This window comes from Dermacentor variabilis, chromosome 6 (assembly GCF_050947875.1).
Source record: "Dermacentor variabilis isolate Ectoservices chromosome 6, ASM5094787v1, whole genome shotgun sequence".
NCBI classification, from domain to species: Eukaryota; Metazoa; Arthropoda; class Arachnida; order Ixodida; family Ixodidae; genus Dermacentor; species Dermacentor variabilis.
This window is the reverse complement of record NC_134573.1, coordinates 120174605-120190590: the sequence shown is the minus strand read 5'-3', so window position 1 is coordinate 120190590 and position 15986 is coordinate 120174605. Positions and strand designations below refer to the sequence as shown.

General features: G+C 50.4%; 1 protein-coding gene and 1 non-coding gene across 2 annotated transcripts in view; one reads left to right on the top strand and one right to left on the bottom strand.

Annotated features, from left to right (window-relative positions):
• dgo (ankyrin repeat domain containing protein 6 diego) overlaps nt 1–15986 on the bottom strand; it is a 163279-nt gene that overhangs the window by 96155 nt on the left and 51138 nt on the right. The gene's annotated exons all lie outside the window — the stretch shown is intronic.
• TRNAT-CGU (transfer RNA threonine (anticodon CGU)) lies at nt 1632–1705 on the top strand. Its single transcript has one exon. It is a non-coding gene; the product is annotated as a tRNA-Thr (tRNA).

Sequence of the window (15986 nt, the reverse complement as noted above, 5' to 3'; positions counted from 1 at the left end):
CGTGCAAGGATAGCCGTATCGCTGTGAAATCGGTGCACACCTACCTGGCCGCACACTTCACTACTGTCTATCACGCGCCAACTTATTCAGAGGCGAGGTGGTGGTTACGAAGAAAAAGAAACCGTTACGGGTATGGCAGTAGATAATTTAAAAAAAAACGAAAAAAAAGCAAGAAAGAGAAAAAAAACAGCACGCTTGAATATAAACACACTGCACGCTTAGGCGCACTGACCTCGCAGCATTTTCTATCGACGCAGAATTCACGGCGTTTCTCACGCCCTAGGCTCGGAGGGTTCTCGAGCAGCCGATATCCCCCCGGCCCCAAACCTCCGCCAGGAGTCGTGAGTTGCGATAACAGCGCCCCCCTTCCAACAATGGCGGCACCGTTGTTGCGCATGCGGCAGCGGCGCCGTGACTGGCAGTGTGTGCACAAGGCCTCGCACAGCACGGGGTGTGCAGCCGTGCGGGAACGTGACAACTTTTGCTCCCGAACGTGCGCGCGCTATGCATCGATTGCTCCTCGAGCTCTCGCGGCGTGAACAAAAAACAACAACACCGGCAGCAGCGCTTGCGAGAACGCAATGCCGCGAGCTTATGTTGCAAACGCTCTTCCCGCAGTGTTTGGGAAAGGAACGAATTTGCACGCGAGCCAGAACGGCGCTATACGGGTTCTTCGCGATAACGGTCTCTGCGTGCGCGCGTTTGTGCTCACAGAGGGGGCGCAATCTGTGAGCTATCGGATCTCACGCCTCGGGGTGGCGAGCGGGGAAGGGCGCGGAAGGAGTTGCGTGTAGCCACGATGCGAAATACCTACGTGCTGCCGTTCACTGTTCTCGATCTCGATCACCGAAGTTAGACGCTATCTGCAGGGTTCCTAGCACGTTTTTCCGTTTTGTTGAAATGTATCGGGCTGAATGCAAATAAGGGATGCAGATTGTAAGAGTGCAGTCGGTAAGGGCTGAAAGTCAGTATGGACCGTGAGCGAAAAAATAACGAGGTAAGTGGTAGGATGCCTAGGCTTAAAGGGCAGTTGTGATGCTGAAGGACAAACAAAGAACGCGGGCCTGTTAGGGACGTTAATCTTACCTAAAGGGGAAAACAATTTTTTTCTTCGAAAAGCCAGAAAAGTTTGTGTAACATGAGTTGCCTTTGGGCATTTGCGTTCATTTCTTATGGCTTGCGCGAAAAAATGTTAAGCATCTCTCTAAAAGCGTCTCTCGCAGTTTCTCTATACGGTTTCGCACTGAGCGTCGGTCATTCTTTCACGAATGAGCGTCTCGTAGAATCGTCCTATAGAAACCGACACGTTAAGCTATTCCTCCAAGCCATCTTTGCCCATCCACGTATTTTCCCGTTCAGATGGTTCGTGCAGCCGAGACCGACGCTTGCCGTCACACATGCGTCTGGTCGTGAATTTACAAAACCAACGTGATTTACAAATGACTTGCGAGAACGAATTGTCATTCAGTAGTGATTTGGCTAGAAGCGGTGTGCACGGAAGAAAGCCCTAGTAAATTTAAAAATATTCTTTAAGAATACCAACATGTAAAAGTTTATGTTAAGTATTCGTCTCCTCCAATACGAAAGCCTCAGATAAACATAAATACCTGAGGAATGGATGGGAAAAAGCCGCCGCGGTAGCTCAATTGGTTAAGAGCATCGCACGCGTAATGCGAAGTCGTGGGTTCGTGCCCCACCGGCGGCCAGTTGTTCTTTCATCCGCTTTAATTTCCATTAATTTATCATTCCTTTATTTCAAATAGTAAGTACAAGTAATTTCCCTTATGGTGTCGTTGGTGTCATGGTTCGTTGGCTCATTATGATATCAGTACTGTACATAATATATACCGCATGTTGGTGCATGCTGTTATGTAGTTAAATGAGAGGTTATGTAATTATGTGTACTTGCGTTGGTCCCCTCACAAACTGTGAACTTACGAGCGTGTTACTGGAGAACTTCAAATAATTTGACTTAATTATGGAACCGGCATGCACTTTTGTGTGTGTTCTTGTACTGTCTTCTCCGGCTTCCTGTATGACTATACTTGGCTGGTTGATTACGATGTTTATTCCACGTGGCGATAGTCTGGTAGTCTGGGCCGGTAATTCCTCTACCCGCTCGTATCTTTCGCTGTTCAGGTATGTGTTACCACATGTGCGTATACATATGAAAGCATATGTCGCCTTGAAGAAGACAAGTCCACTTCTCGAAACGTACTTAGTTCCTGCTTTCACCTTGTTCTCGTTTTGCTCATCGCCTTGAATTTCCATCTCCCGCCTTCCCCGTGTTTTCCACACATGTAAGTAAGTTCTCTTTCACGTAGGTATGCGAGCAAAAGGCGTGAAATCTCCTTACGAACTATGCTCGCCCCTTTTGAGGAATATTGTCTGCCGGCGCTTCAGCATCGAACGGAAAACATTACTTGATATCGTGCAAAGAAGAGGATCTCCTAGCGCTGTGTGGCTTCCTAGACTCGCGTGCAGACTTTGTATGCATTCATGCTCGTTGACTGTATGCAGTGTCTCTCGGCGCAAGAAAGAAATACATACCGTATGGTATTGTACTACTAGTATGGTTAATGTCAAACGTATCTTTCATACAAATAACGTTATGAACGCGCACCTACCAATATGGAAAATCAGCGGTCCCTTCTGCATTCAGGCTGGCCTCATGTCGAAGTGACGAAGAAAAACAGGACACTTAGAGCGAACTCGCAATGCATATACTTCGCGCTGAATTATTTGGGAAACATGAAGCTGACCACGGGACTGCTCTTTCTATGCCCGATCTCAACGTGAGTGTGCACGTGTATGTCTTTTGTACAACCTATGTCTTGATCTTTTTATTTTTATTTTTTACCTGACCGTTACACTGTGTATCCGCACCTAAACCATGCAGTTTATGTGTAGTTAGCACATTTGTAGTGAGTGCGCTAACGCGCAGCTTTAAATTCATCCTGAACGATTCCCATGACAATTCGTATCCCTCCTGATTGAGCCAAGAGTAAGGCGGCACTTCCCTGGCAAGTCTTGCTGTTTCCAAAGACTCGGTGTTCTAGAATCTAGATCAACCAAAGCACAGGCTGCAAGCTCCCAACTCAAAGTCGCAGCTGCGCGCGAACAATGGCAACCATGCGTGATACGAGCGGAAACTAATTTCATCTTGCCAGCCTGTGGCGCGCATAGCTTGGCGAGTTCTCAGGCTCCCCCGCAAATGCCAGCCTAGTCGGTGAACGTGTCTGGCTGCGCCATAGTTTAGTTGTCCTTCTTATTTCAGCTTTAAAGAGTGCTGGCGCGCGCCCACCCGATCCGACTCGACCCAGCGGGGCAAGAGCGTTCCAGAAAGGGGGAACCGCAGTCACGACTTTCGTGACCGCCCCCAGGACTGTACGTGAGGGCGTGCCCGCCCGCCAGGCTTTTCCCTGGAACTGACTTCTACCCGCTCCGTCTCCTTGTGCATGTGTTTGACTTATAGTAGGCGCAGGAGCCGAAGCACCGATGCTCACTGCCGGGCGTCCCTACCGGCGTTCACGCATGCCCGTCGTGTTACCACGGCGGCCGCTACGGTTCTGTTCGGAGACCGGCACAGTCGCTGCGGCGAGCTACGTAGAATGCCGGTGAATGCAGCCAGCGAGCAGTGGGCATAGCGTAAGACATGTATACGATCAGTACCGTGCATGGAAGAGACAGCTGTAATCGCGGTTGATGGGACCTGCAGGAAGAATGTGCAGTGGTCTAGAGAAACTGATGCGAGCGCTACCTCGTCGTCTCGTGGCTTAATTTACTGAACGAGTGGCCTTTTTTCTGGATGGCCGAAACAACGCTACCGTCTCTACGTCTTGCTCATCTCTCTCGATCTCTCCCTCTCTCTTTGAAACACACGCACGCACGCACACGCGCCCACCACGCCTCACGAACTACGCCATCTCACGAACTAATGCTACGCAAAAAATTACTTCACAACATCCCCTGGCGAGGCAACTTCCCAACACAAGCCCTCCTTTCCTTTAAACCGAGAATGTGGAACGGCATTCCTTGCACGCATGACTGCTGATCTTGATGACGTGAGTTGCTGCGCTCGACCTGATCTGCATCAGTTGCCCTATAAACAGTTGTACCCAATCGCTCTTTCCATTATAGCGTATCGTTTTCCCTTACGGCACCGCAAACGAAGTGCGAATTAGGAGCTCCAGAAACGAAAACGTTCCCTAAGGGCGGCAGGCGCATATCGCAGAAACTCTATTTAAAGACTGCTTATTCCCGTAATGTAGGAGCAGAAGCGCTAAGATTTGTGCCGTGAAAATTGGTGGGAACGATAAAGTTTCTTCGTGCTGCCTCTATAGCGACGCCATGCTTTAGCACGCCGCAAGGACCGTCCTAGTTGCTTGGACCTTGGCGGCTTCTCAGGCTACTAATTAGAGGAAAGCCGACATAATGAGGCTGATCGCATTTCTCACGCTTTGAGAGAAACGTCAGGAGGATGTACAGGCTCCAGGGTTTTAGACTAGTGGAAACTGGCTCCCATACGAGAAGCTAGCAGCCTAGCTTTCTCAGGTGAATAATTACTTCTCAAACAGTGTAGGGTCTACTTTACGAAAGGTTGCTAAGTGCCAATATCACTAAAGTTCATGTCAACATTTCCATTAAAAATTACGATATGAAAAAAAAAAGAAAAGTAGAGGATGGTACCAGTATATCTGTGTCATCTCTATTTCATGCGAAGGCGTCTACGTACGCGTTAGTGTTAGCTCCTTTGATTTGCTTGGAGTTTCAAGGAGGGTTGCCTTTGACCATTTATTACAACCTCGACGAAACGTATACATATGTCCCCGTGAGAAAATCTCTTGAGAGCGGTAGTAAAACTGTACCTATAGGGTACTGACCAGTTTCGCTGAATTGGAGCGCCGAGACGTTTTGTGGCCGAATGCAAGGAGGGCATTTATTGAATAATAATAATAATAATAATAATAATAATAATAATAATAATAATAATAATAATAATAATAATAATAATAATAATAATAATAATAATAATAATAATAATAATGTTTACTTTCCACGCACTTGAATCGAAATACAATTTTTGATCTATAAAAGCAATTATTCAATAAAGAAAATGTTCCTAGGCGAGCTGCCACTAAGAAAGAGGGACAGTGAAGGAAGCAGAAGAGGGAGCTGACCAAGATTCACCAGCAATTTGCTACAATATGAGGAAAGGGAAATGGCGATAAGTGGGTATGGAGAGAGACAGGGAGAGAGAGAGAGAGAGAGAGAGAGAGAGAGAGAGAGAGAGAGAGAGAGAGAGAGAGAGAGATAGAGAGAGAGACTGGGAGGTTAGTCAGTGTAGACAGGGTGACATCCCCTTGCCAAAGCAGAGAGGTAAAGGGAACAAAATATGACAGAAATAGACAAAAAAGAGAACAATCTATACACGGAAGAGTACCTACTAGATACAGGAATGAAACTATCCTCCAATAAATCGGAACTCTTGCTATTTCGCAAGTCTTGCCAAGGAGTCCGCTAATTAACTCCTCTAGACAAACATCCGATCGCACTACACACAATAGACGGACAACAGATTCCGCGAGTCAACCACATAAGCATTCTTGGGCTCTTAATCGAAGCCACCGGATGCCACGGACACACGATCAAGCACTTAACCGCCAAAACCGAGAACATGATCAGACTAATCCACAGAGTTTCGGGGCGCAGGAAGGGTCTCTGCGAAGATAACCTGCTGCGCGTATACCACGCGTTCCTTATCAGCCACATTAATTACGCCGCCTCTGCTCACAACTGGACGAGAATAGAAAAGACGAAACTAAATATACTCATGCGCAAGAGCATCTTGGGTCTTGGGTCTTGGGCATTCCACAAAGAGCAAGTACAGCAAAGGTTGATCAGCTAGGCATGCACAACAACATCGACGAAGTGATTGAGGCTCAGACTATGGCGCAAATACTCCACCTATCCTCTTCCAAAGCTGGTAGACTAATCCTAAAGGAAGCTAATTTCTCCCCACTTCCCTATCTCGAGGCCGTGGTTGCCCTACCGAGCGAAATTAGAGGCCAACTACAAAGTTTCTCCGTTTCCCAGAAACGTCCACCCGCAACACAACGTGGGTAGGCGCCGCGCCCGCATCCGCGCGATCCTCGACTGCACCGACGCAGATCGTGAAGCCACCGCATTTGTGGACGCGGCCCAGTACGGCAACACATCCACTTTCGCGATAGCAGTCGTGGACGACAACGGAGCGTTACGATCATCCGCATCGGTTGAAATGACCACCAGCGCTAAAGCATAACAGATAGACGTAACCATCGCCATGGCATACATTTCCCCATGTCCTCACGAACTCGCGTGCCGCAATTCAAGCCTACGAAAGCGGCAGCGTATCTAAAAAAATAGCGCGTATACTACTAGCGATTTCAAAAGAGAGAAAACGATGCCTCTCCTGGTTCCCCGCTCACATGGGTAAAGACATTCACGCGCCAAAACCAAACCTCAATGAAACGGCCCACGACCGTGCGCGAGAACTTGCTCGCCGCGACGGTCCCACGGCCTCCGAGGGGCTGGACATTCAGTTTAATGACCCGCTATTCACTTACCAAGAAATCACCTTACACTATCGAAAAGGCAGAATCAAATACCCGCTCCCGCACGCCAAACTCGAACGCGCGCAGCCGGCCGCGTTTCGAATGCTACAAACGGACTGGTATCCGTCACGAGGCTTACTAAGTCACTACAAAGATATCCCGGCAAATTGCCCAGACTGCCCAGAACATTATTGCTCACTCTCGCACATGCTATGGCAATGTACCGCGTTACCAAAGGGTCCTCTCTGCAGTGAACCCGAATGGGAAGTCTCCAATCTCCAACGGCTTAAAACTCCTCAGGACCTCAATAAAGTTCTTGACTGACTGACTGAATCTATACACGAGTGCAATGTGGCGCGCGACACCTCTCAAAATCTGTCACTACGTCCACTTTTCCTCAAAATAACACTACAATGCGTTCAGCGCCTTCTGTGCCGAGGGCTCTCTTGATCTCTGTCCGAGAATTCTGGTTTCCGACAAAGGCCCATTGTCCAGTCTGTCTAACGCGATTGAAAGTTATCTCTTAGGCGCATTGAAACGAGGATATTTACAAAGAGGATGCGCAATTATCTTCTCGCAGCCACAGTCATTGCATGTACTGTTGTCGGCCATTCCGAGGCGAAATGAATAGGCGTTTCTGAATGCCATGTAGAGCCACAGGTGGCGCAGGTGCGTTTCTTTAGCACGCGATATTCCTGGTGAAAGACGGAGCTGTAAATGTGGATCCAAACTGTGGCGATGAGTGTTTGCGAATTCCGTTTAGTCCCACTGTGCCAATATCAGTTCGCGTATCACCATGGGCAGATCTGTCGTCCTCATCCGCATGGTCATTGCCATGGATGCCGCAGTGACCCGGCATCTATCGATATGCGATGTTCTGCCCTTTGTCGATTGCATGGTGATGTCGTAGACCTATGTCCGCGACTAATTGTTTATTAGTCTCGGGATGAAGCGGCGACACGACACCCTGGAGAGCTGCCTTGGAGTCATAGAAGACGAACCATTCCTGTGACGGTTCTTGAATGATAAACTCCAGAGCAGAACGGAGGGTGGCTAGTTCTGCAGCTGTCGATGACGTCAAATGAGATTTCTTGGATTTCGTGGTGGTGGATCTCGCACTGCCAAAATGGCCGAACTGCACCTGCTGAGCTTGCAGAGGAAACAGAACCATTCGTGTAGACATGAAGGTATCCAGCTGCTGGAACGCTCAATGTTCTTGATATATGGCGGCGAGTACATCAAAGTTGAGTAGGCTTTTGCGTACGAAATCTATATCTAGCGCAGCCAATTTCAGCTGACACGGCGAAAGAAGCGTGGGGCTTAGTTGTGTCACGATGAAGGCGGAATCGCACTTGACGGATTTCTCGCGATCAGAACTGGTCATACGTGTGGTTTCGTAAGCCATTCGAGTGAGAAAGTAGTATTAAAGCTGGACAGTGTCTGTCCAGCAATAGTTATACCACTCGCCTCTGCTCGTTCTGGTCGGTATGCGTTAAAGGGACTGTTGCGTTTCGCCTGCGACACGTGGTTTTGCCGGCGCGACTGCGGCGGGGCGGCAGACATTTTGGCCCGATCGTCGTCGCCGCAACACTCATCGCCAGGTGTTTCCAGGCGCGACTGCGGCGATGCGACCGCCTAGGGATCATCCTCGCATTCCAGTCATTGTGCCAGAACCAGGCGATGCGAAAGCAGGGATTATCATCGCATTCCAGTCATTGTGCCCGAAACAGGCGATGCCAAAGCAGGGATCTCATTCCAGTCATTGTGCCCGAAACAGGCGATGCCAAAGCAGGGATCTCGTTCCAGTCATTATGCCCGAAACAGGCGATGCCAAAGCAGGGACCATCCTCTCATTACAGTCATTGTGTCCGACCGGCAGCGCCACGACAGGGTGCTACGAGATCGTGCTCGACATGGTGCTACGGCATCGCTACGACAGTGTGCGTCACCATTAGCCCATTGTACATTCACGTGCTCGTCTTTTGAGGGGTTCCTTCTTGCCCTCAACTGCGAGAGTATAAAAACAGCTGCCCCCGGACGCCAAAAGGGAGGGCTCCGATTTCTTCTGCTGAGTAAAGTGCTCTCCCGTCTCTCTACTTCGGTCAACCTGACCGCCAACTCTTTGCGATGTTAAAATAAACAAGTTGTTTTGTTGTTACCAGTCGACTCATGCTTTGCCGGGACCTTCGGAGGCTTCCAGTTGTACCCCAGGCCGCCAGGCCAACGCTACCCTTGGGGCTTGCGACCCAGGTACAACCACGGGCGTCAGCGCCGAGTTCCCAACCGATCGTACCAGCAGTCCGATCCAAACATCTGGTTGGCAGCGGTGAGATCGCCTCCGACTTCAAACAACTGTCTGCCAGCGGTGAGATCGCGACAACGGAGGCCAGCAGCGAAGAGATGCAGTTGACTGTATGCTGAACAGCTCAACGACGATCCGGGAGCAGTGCAACGAGCCCTGTGTGACGACTGGTTGCCTGCAGCGGAACGACTGCGCGGAACTCTTGACTGCGAGGTTTGGTGAGTGCGGGACTTTCTTCTTCTGAGCTTTGCCAGGCTTTTTGTTAGTGTCAGAAACAGAGCTGGTAATTGTGGTTGTCGTTGCTGCCGGGTTAGTTTGCGGCAAGACAATAGTAAGCAGTAGAGAAAGCAGCATTCAGAGCAGCCATGGATTTGAAGTCGTTGCGCAAACCGAAATTGTTGGAGCTTGCAAGAGAGTTGGGTCTGGATGTCTCAGACAAACTAAGAAAACCTGAACTGCTAAAGGCTATTCTTGAGTTAGAGGCTGAGGATGACGAGCTGTCGGAATGCCTTGAGACTATTGAGGAGAGGTCAAAAAGACAGGAGCGCGAACTTAAAGAGCAAAAAGAGAAACAGGAGCGCGAACTTAAAGAACAGAAAGAAAAAGAAGAGCGTGAACGTAAAGAACAGAAAGAGCGAGAGCAACAAGAGAAAAAAGAAGAGCGCGAACACGCTTTGGAAATGAAGCGTCTCGAGGTAGAGATGGAACGCGCTCGTAATGGAAGTCAGGCACACGGTGCAGGAGAACGAGTATTGTTCAAAATGACTGACCTGATGCGGCCGTTTAAGCTTGGAGAGGACATTGGTTTGTTCCTGGTTAACTTTGAGCGAACGTGCGAGAAGCAGGGGTTCTCTCGGGAAACGTGGCCACAGCGCTTGCTCACTTTGTTACCCGGCGAGGCGGCCGACGTAGTCGCTCGCTTGGATAGAGAGGAGGCAGAGGATTTCGACACAGTGAAATCGAGTCTTCTAAAAAAGTACCGGCTGTCTGCGGAGGCGTTCCGTCGGAAGTTTCGGGAAAATGAGAAAGGCAGAAGTGAGTCATATACAGAGTTTGCGTATAGGCTTATGTCGAACATGCAGGAGTGGCTCAAAGAAGAGAAAGCGTTTGGTGACCACGATAAAGTTCTGCAGTGCTTCGGGCTAGAACAGTTTTATAGTCGGTTACCGGAGAACGTGCGATACTGGGTCTTGGATAGGCCAGACGTGAGTACGGTGGCTAGAGCCGCTGAGCTAGCCGAGGAGTTTGTGACGCGTCGAGCTCGCGGAGCTAAGGACGGTCAAAAGGGTGAATTTGGCTCGAAGTTTGAGAGGCCGAAGTTCACACCCATGAGAGCAAAGGGGGACACGCGTAGTGAGGATGCGAGTGAAAGCAGTCCGACCAAACGTAAAGAGACGGCGGCAGCCAAACGCAGAAAGCGGTTCGAGATGAGGCGAGCGCGCTTGTGTTATACGTGCCAGAAGCCGGGTCACTTTTCGGCGCAGTGTCCGGAAACAACACCAAAAGTTGTGTTTTTTTCAATAGGCAGCACTGACGAGAACATGAAGCTTCTCGAGCCTTACATGCGAGACCTCCTCGTGAACGGGAAAGAGTGCCGAGTGCTTCGCGATTCCGCAGCTACGATGGATGTAGTTCACCCATCTTACGTAGAACCCCATATGTTCACGGGCGAGTGCGCGTGGATCAAGCAAGCCGTGGAAGCTCATAGCGTGTGTCTGCCGGTAGCAAAAGTGCTTATTGAAGGACCTTTCGGAGCGCTTGAGACAGAGGCGGCAGTGTCATCTATGCTGCCACCCCAGTACCCGTACCTATTTTCAAACAGGTCCGATCACCTCCTGCGCGAGAAGGGGCTTTTGTTTGGTGAAGCTAGTGTTCAGGCCTTAACCAGATCGAAGGTTCGGGAGCTCGCTGCAAAGGCGGTAGTTGCGGGGCCGACGTTATCAAACAACGAAAAAGGGTCAGAGGCGCAGCAAGCTGATATTCCGAGCACGCCCGAACTGAATAAACTTGAGTCTGTAACGTTAAAGGCGCCAGATACTGGAGAGGAAACGCCCGACGCGGGAAAGTTAGAAGAGCTATCTACTGATTTGCTCATCGCGCCTACGTCAGACGGACTTGATAGGTTGCTAAAAGTCAGCCGGACGGCTTTGATAGCCGAGCAAAAAAAGGATGGCAGCCTGGAAAACGTGCGCTGCAATGTCAAAGAAGGTATCGCCAGGAAAACTGCGCGTTTTGTGGAAAGAGGTGGAGTCCTGTACCGGAAGTATCTAGACCGCAGAGGAGTGGAGTTCGATCAGCTGATCGTGCCTCAATGCTATCGTCAGGATCTGTTGCGCTTGTCACACGGGGGTTCGTGGTCCGGACACCTAGGAGTTAAGAAAACTAAGGACCATCTCTTGCAAGAGTACTATTGGCCAGGGTGTTTTCGGGACGCAGACCATTTCGTGAGGACATGTGACACTTGTCAGCGGGTGGGCAAACCAGGGGACAAATCGAGGGCGCCGTTGAAATTGGTACCTATCATAACGGAGCCTTTTAGACGGCTCGTTATTGATACAGTGGGACCTCTGCCGGTAACAGCCACGGGGTACAGACACATTTTGACTGTGATCTGCCCAGCGACAAAGTTCCCTGAAGCAGTGCCGCTTAAAGAACTCAGCTCAGTTGAGATAGTTAATGCACTACTGTCCATATTTGCGCGAGTTGGTTTCCCTGCGGAAATCCAATCAGATCAGGGCACAGTGTTTACTAGCGCTTTGACGACAACTTTTCTCGAAAGGTGTGGGGTAAAGCTGCTACACAGCTCAGTGTACCACCCACAGTCGAATTCCGTTGAGAAGCTCCACTCCGTCATGAAGCGCGTGTTGAGAGCGTTGTGTTTTGAACATCGAACTGACTGGGAGCTGTGTCTGCCTGGGGTGATGTTTGCTTTAAGGACCGCGCCGCATGCGGCTACGGGGTTTTCGCCAGCTGAACTGGTGTACGGTCGCTCGCTTCGATCTCCGCTTCGCATGCTTCGAGAATCATGGGAAGGTAGGGGCGACGACCCAGTCGTGGTGGAGTACGTGCTTAAGCTCCTCGAACGCTTAAGAAGGGCACAGGAGTTGTCAGGTGAAGCAATGACAAAGGCCCAGCAGAGGGCCAAGGTTTATTATGATCGGACAGCCAGGGCCCGTCGTTTTGAGGTTGGCGATGAGGTCATGATATTGCGCACATCGCTAAACAACAAACTAGACGTGCAGTGGGAGGGCCCAGCACGAATTGTTCAGAAACTGTCGGACGTTAACTACGTGGTAAGTCTGCCAGGAAAGCGGAAAGCACAGCAAGTTTACCACTGTAATCTGCTCAAACCTTATAGACAAAGGGAAGCAGTGGTGTGCATGATGGTAAACGTTCCTGAAGAGCTTCCGGTCGAGCTTCCGGGACTAGGCTCAGTGACGAACAGGGAAGACACCGGTCAAGTCATTAGTGACCTTATCAGTAAAGCACCGCTGTCGCCCGAGCAGAAAACCGAACTACACCAGCTATTACAAGAGTTTCAAGGTCTGTTCTCTGAGAGGCCTGGTAGGACTTCTGTACTTACTCATGATATAGAACTTACCTCCACAGAGCCAGTACGATCCAAGGCGTATCGGGTGTCACCCCGCCAGAGCGATATTATGGAGGCTGAGGTAAAGAAAATGCTACAGCTCGGTGTTATTGAGGCAGGTGAGAGTGATTATACCTCCCCTTTGATTTTAGTTGAGGTACCGGGCAAGGAACCTCGTCCTTGCGTCGACTACCGCAGGCTTAATTCCATCACTACGGATCAAATTTATCCGATCCCTAACATCGAGGAGCGCCTTGAGAAAGTTAGTAGCGCTCAGTTTATTTCCACCCTAGATCTTGTCAGGGGTTATTGGCAGGTTCCACTTACAGAAGAGGCTAGTAGGTATGCGGCGTTCATTTCACCAATGGGAACATTCCGTCCTAAAGTGTTGAGTTTTGGTTTGAAGAACGCGCCATACTGTTTTTCAAGTCTCATGGATAAAGTGTTGCGGGGACAGCAAGAATTCGCTTTACCGTATCTAGACGACGTAGCGATATTCTCCGCATCCTGGTCTGAGCATATGACACACTTGCGGGCAGTGCTAACCCGCCTGCGCGAAGCGGGCTTGACAGTCAAGGCTCCTAAGTGCCAGTTAGCACAGGCCGAGGTTGTCTACCTCGGTCACGTGATTGGTCAGGGTCGTCGCCGCCCCTCTGAAATAAAAGTGGCCGCTGTGCGAGACTTTCCGCAACCGCGCACCAAGACCGATATTCGGTCGTTCTTGGGTGTCGCCGGCTACTATCAGAGGTACATCCCTAGGTACTCTGATATCGCGGCTCCCCTGACGGATGCTCTAAGAAAAACAGAGCCTCAAACAGTCGTCTGGGACGAGACAAAGGAAAGAGCTTTTAGCGCCCTAAAGAGTGCCCTAACAAGCCAGCCTGTGCTACGATCGCCAGACTATTCCAAAGGGTTCGTTGTTCAGTGCGATGCTAGTGAGCGAGGCATGGGCGTTGTACTGTGCCAACGGGAAAATGGAGAAGTAGAACACCCCGTCCTGTATGCTAGTCGTAAGCTGTCCAGTCGTGAGCAGGCGTATAGCGCCACCGAGAAAGAGTGTGCGTGTCTCGTGTGGGCCGTTCAGAAATTGTCATGCTATCTAGCCGGCTCGAGGTTTATCATTGAGACGGATCACTGCCCTCTCCAATGGCTGCAGACCATCTCTCCCAAAAATGGCCGCCTCCTGCGCTGGAGCCTCGCTTTACAACAATATTCCTTTGAGGTGCGTTACAAAAAGGGGAGTCTCAACGGTAACGCCGATGGCTTAAGTCGAAGCCCCTAACGTAGGAATCAGCCTCAAAATTGTTTGTTACTGATGTTTTTCTTCCTGAGGCAGGATTTTTTTTTAACATATTGCTTTTGTTTAGTGTTTCAAAGTGATGATATGCTTTCTAGTGCAATTTTTCAATTTGTGGACGCGTTCTGAGTGATGCTAGACTACTGTAGGGAACTAGGCAGTGGTATAAAAAGGGGAAAGAGCCTGGCAGGGCTTAGTGAGGGTTGTGCCGTGCTTGCTGACTGAGCGGTTGAGTTTCAGCGTAGTTCTAACGCTTGCCGGGAACGAGAACAAAAATGTGAACTCTCCCGAAGTCACTTTGCAGTGTCCCGTGCGAACCTGAACGAGAGAACGAGGCCTTCTCTGTGCGCTGCGCTCAAGAAACGTCGAGGGACGCCCGACTTCGGTTATGAGCATCATCGAGCGACATCCCTCCGGACAGCGGATGCAGTCCCCTGTCCATCGGGATCTCCTTCCCCCGGCGGGGCGGTCTGTTGCGTTTCGCCTGCGACACGTGGTTTTGCCGGCGCGACTGCGGCGGGGCGGCAGACATTTTGGCCCGATCGTCGTCGCCGCAACACTCATCGCCAGGTGTTTCCAGGCGCGACTGCGGCGATGCGACCGCCTAGGGATCATCCTCGCATTCCAGTCATTGTGCCAGAACCAGGCGATGCGAAAGCAGGGATTATCATCGCATTCCAGTCATTGTGCCCGAAACAGGCGATGCCAAAGCAGGGATCTCATTCCAGTCATTGTGCCCGAAACAGGCGATGCCAAAGCAGGGATCTCGTTCCAGTCATTATGCCCGAAACAGGCGATGCCAAAGCAGGGACCATCCTCTCATTACAGTCATTGTGTCCGACCGGCAGCGCCACGACAGGGTGCTACGAGATCGTGCTCGACATGGTGCTACGGCATCGCTACGACAGTGTGCGTCACCATTAGCCCATTGTACATTCACGTGCTCGTCTTTTGAGGGGTTCCTTCTTGCCCTCAACTGCGAGAGTATAAAAACAGCTGCCCCCGGACGCCAAAAGGGAGGGCTCCGATTTCTTCTGCTGAGTAAAGTGCTCTCCCGTCTCTCTACTTCGGTCAACCTGACCGCCAACTCTTTGCGATGTTAAAATAAACAAGTTGTTTTGTTGTTACCAGTCGACTCATGCTTTGCCGGGACCTTCGGAGGCTTCCAGTTGTACCCCAGGCCGCCAGGCCAACGCTACCCTTGGGGCTTGCGACCCAGGTACAACCACGGGCGTCAGCGCCGAGTTCCCAACCGATCGTACCAGCAGTCCGATCCCAAACAGGACACTACAAAACAACACTAAATAGTTTATAATTTTAAGCGGGTTGAGTATTCTTTTAAATCTCGCTAATTTAACTCCTTGGCCTAAACGATTGATACGTAATCAGGAAAATTAAGAGAAAGCTCTCGTGTTTCTTGACTTTCTCGCAAGAACCGCAGTACCTGCACGTCAGTGAAAAGTCGCGGATTTTCTTCTCCGTGTTCCTGTTTATTCAAGACAAGTTATACACAGGAAATTGACTTCGGTGACAATGCGTCTTCTCCCTGTACCAGAATGGGGCTCTTCTTACGCCAACACGGTCAGAGTGGGTCGTTTTGGCGCAGGAAGAGCACGCAGCTTGCTATCCCTGAGCTTTGGTTTCTTGAGAACCAACATAGTAGACCCGGCTATGCACCGTGAAAATACCCCGATGTCATGGTCTCACATTGCAGTCAAAGTGGCTTTGTACCTAAACAGAAGAGTAATTCACTAGTGCAGCTCAACTTCTTATTACTTGGTAGCGTAGTTTTAAAGGTACGTTTTAAATATGGGCATTGTGGACACTGGATAAATACACGCGCTGTTTAAGTAGACACGGGAAAGCAGCTCGCACTCCCTCAAGCAGAACCCGGACGCCGCCCGGCTAAACTCCCGGCTGCCTCGGAACGACGCGACGCTTCCTTGTTTGCGTTTTGTGCACACCGCGAGTGTATTCCTCGTGACAGCCGTTGACATTTGTGTGCCGGCCGCTCGAGAGATCGGCCCACCATATATTTTTCGCGCGACCGTAACGGCAAGCGACGCCTTTGCCGGGACAGCCGAAGGCGACGCAGAGTTGTAGTACCATACGCAGCAGGTGCTGTCGTTCGTCTTTCCCTGCGGCTTTTGTTGTGCAGGCCTCGTCCGGTGAACGTGTCTCGTGAGAGCGGTATGAGAGAGA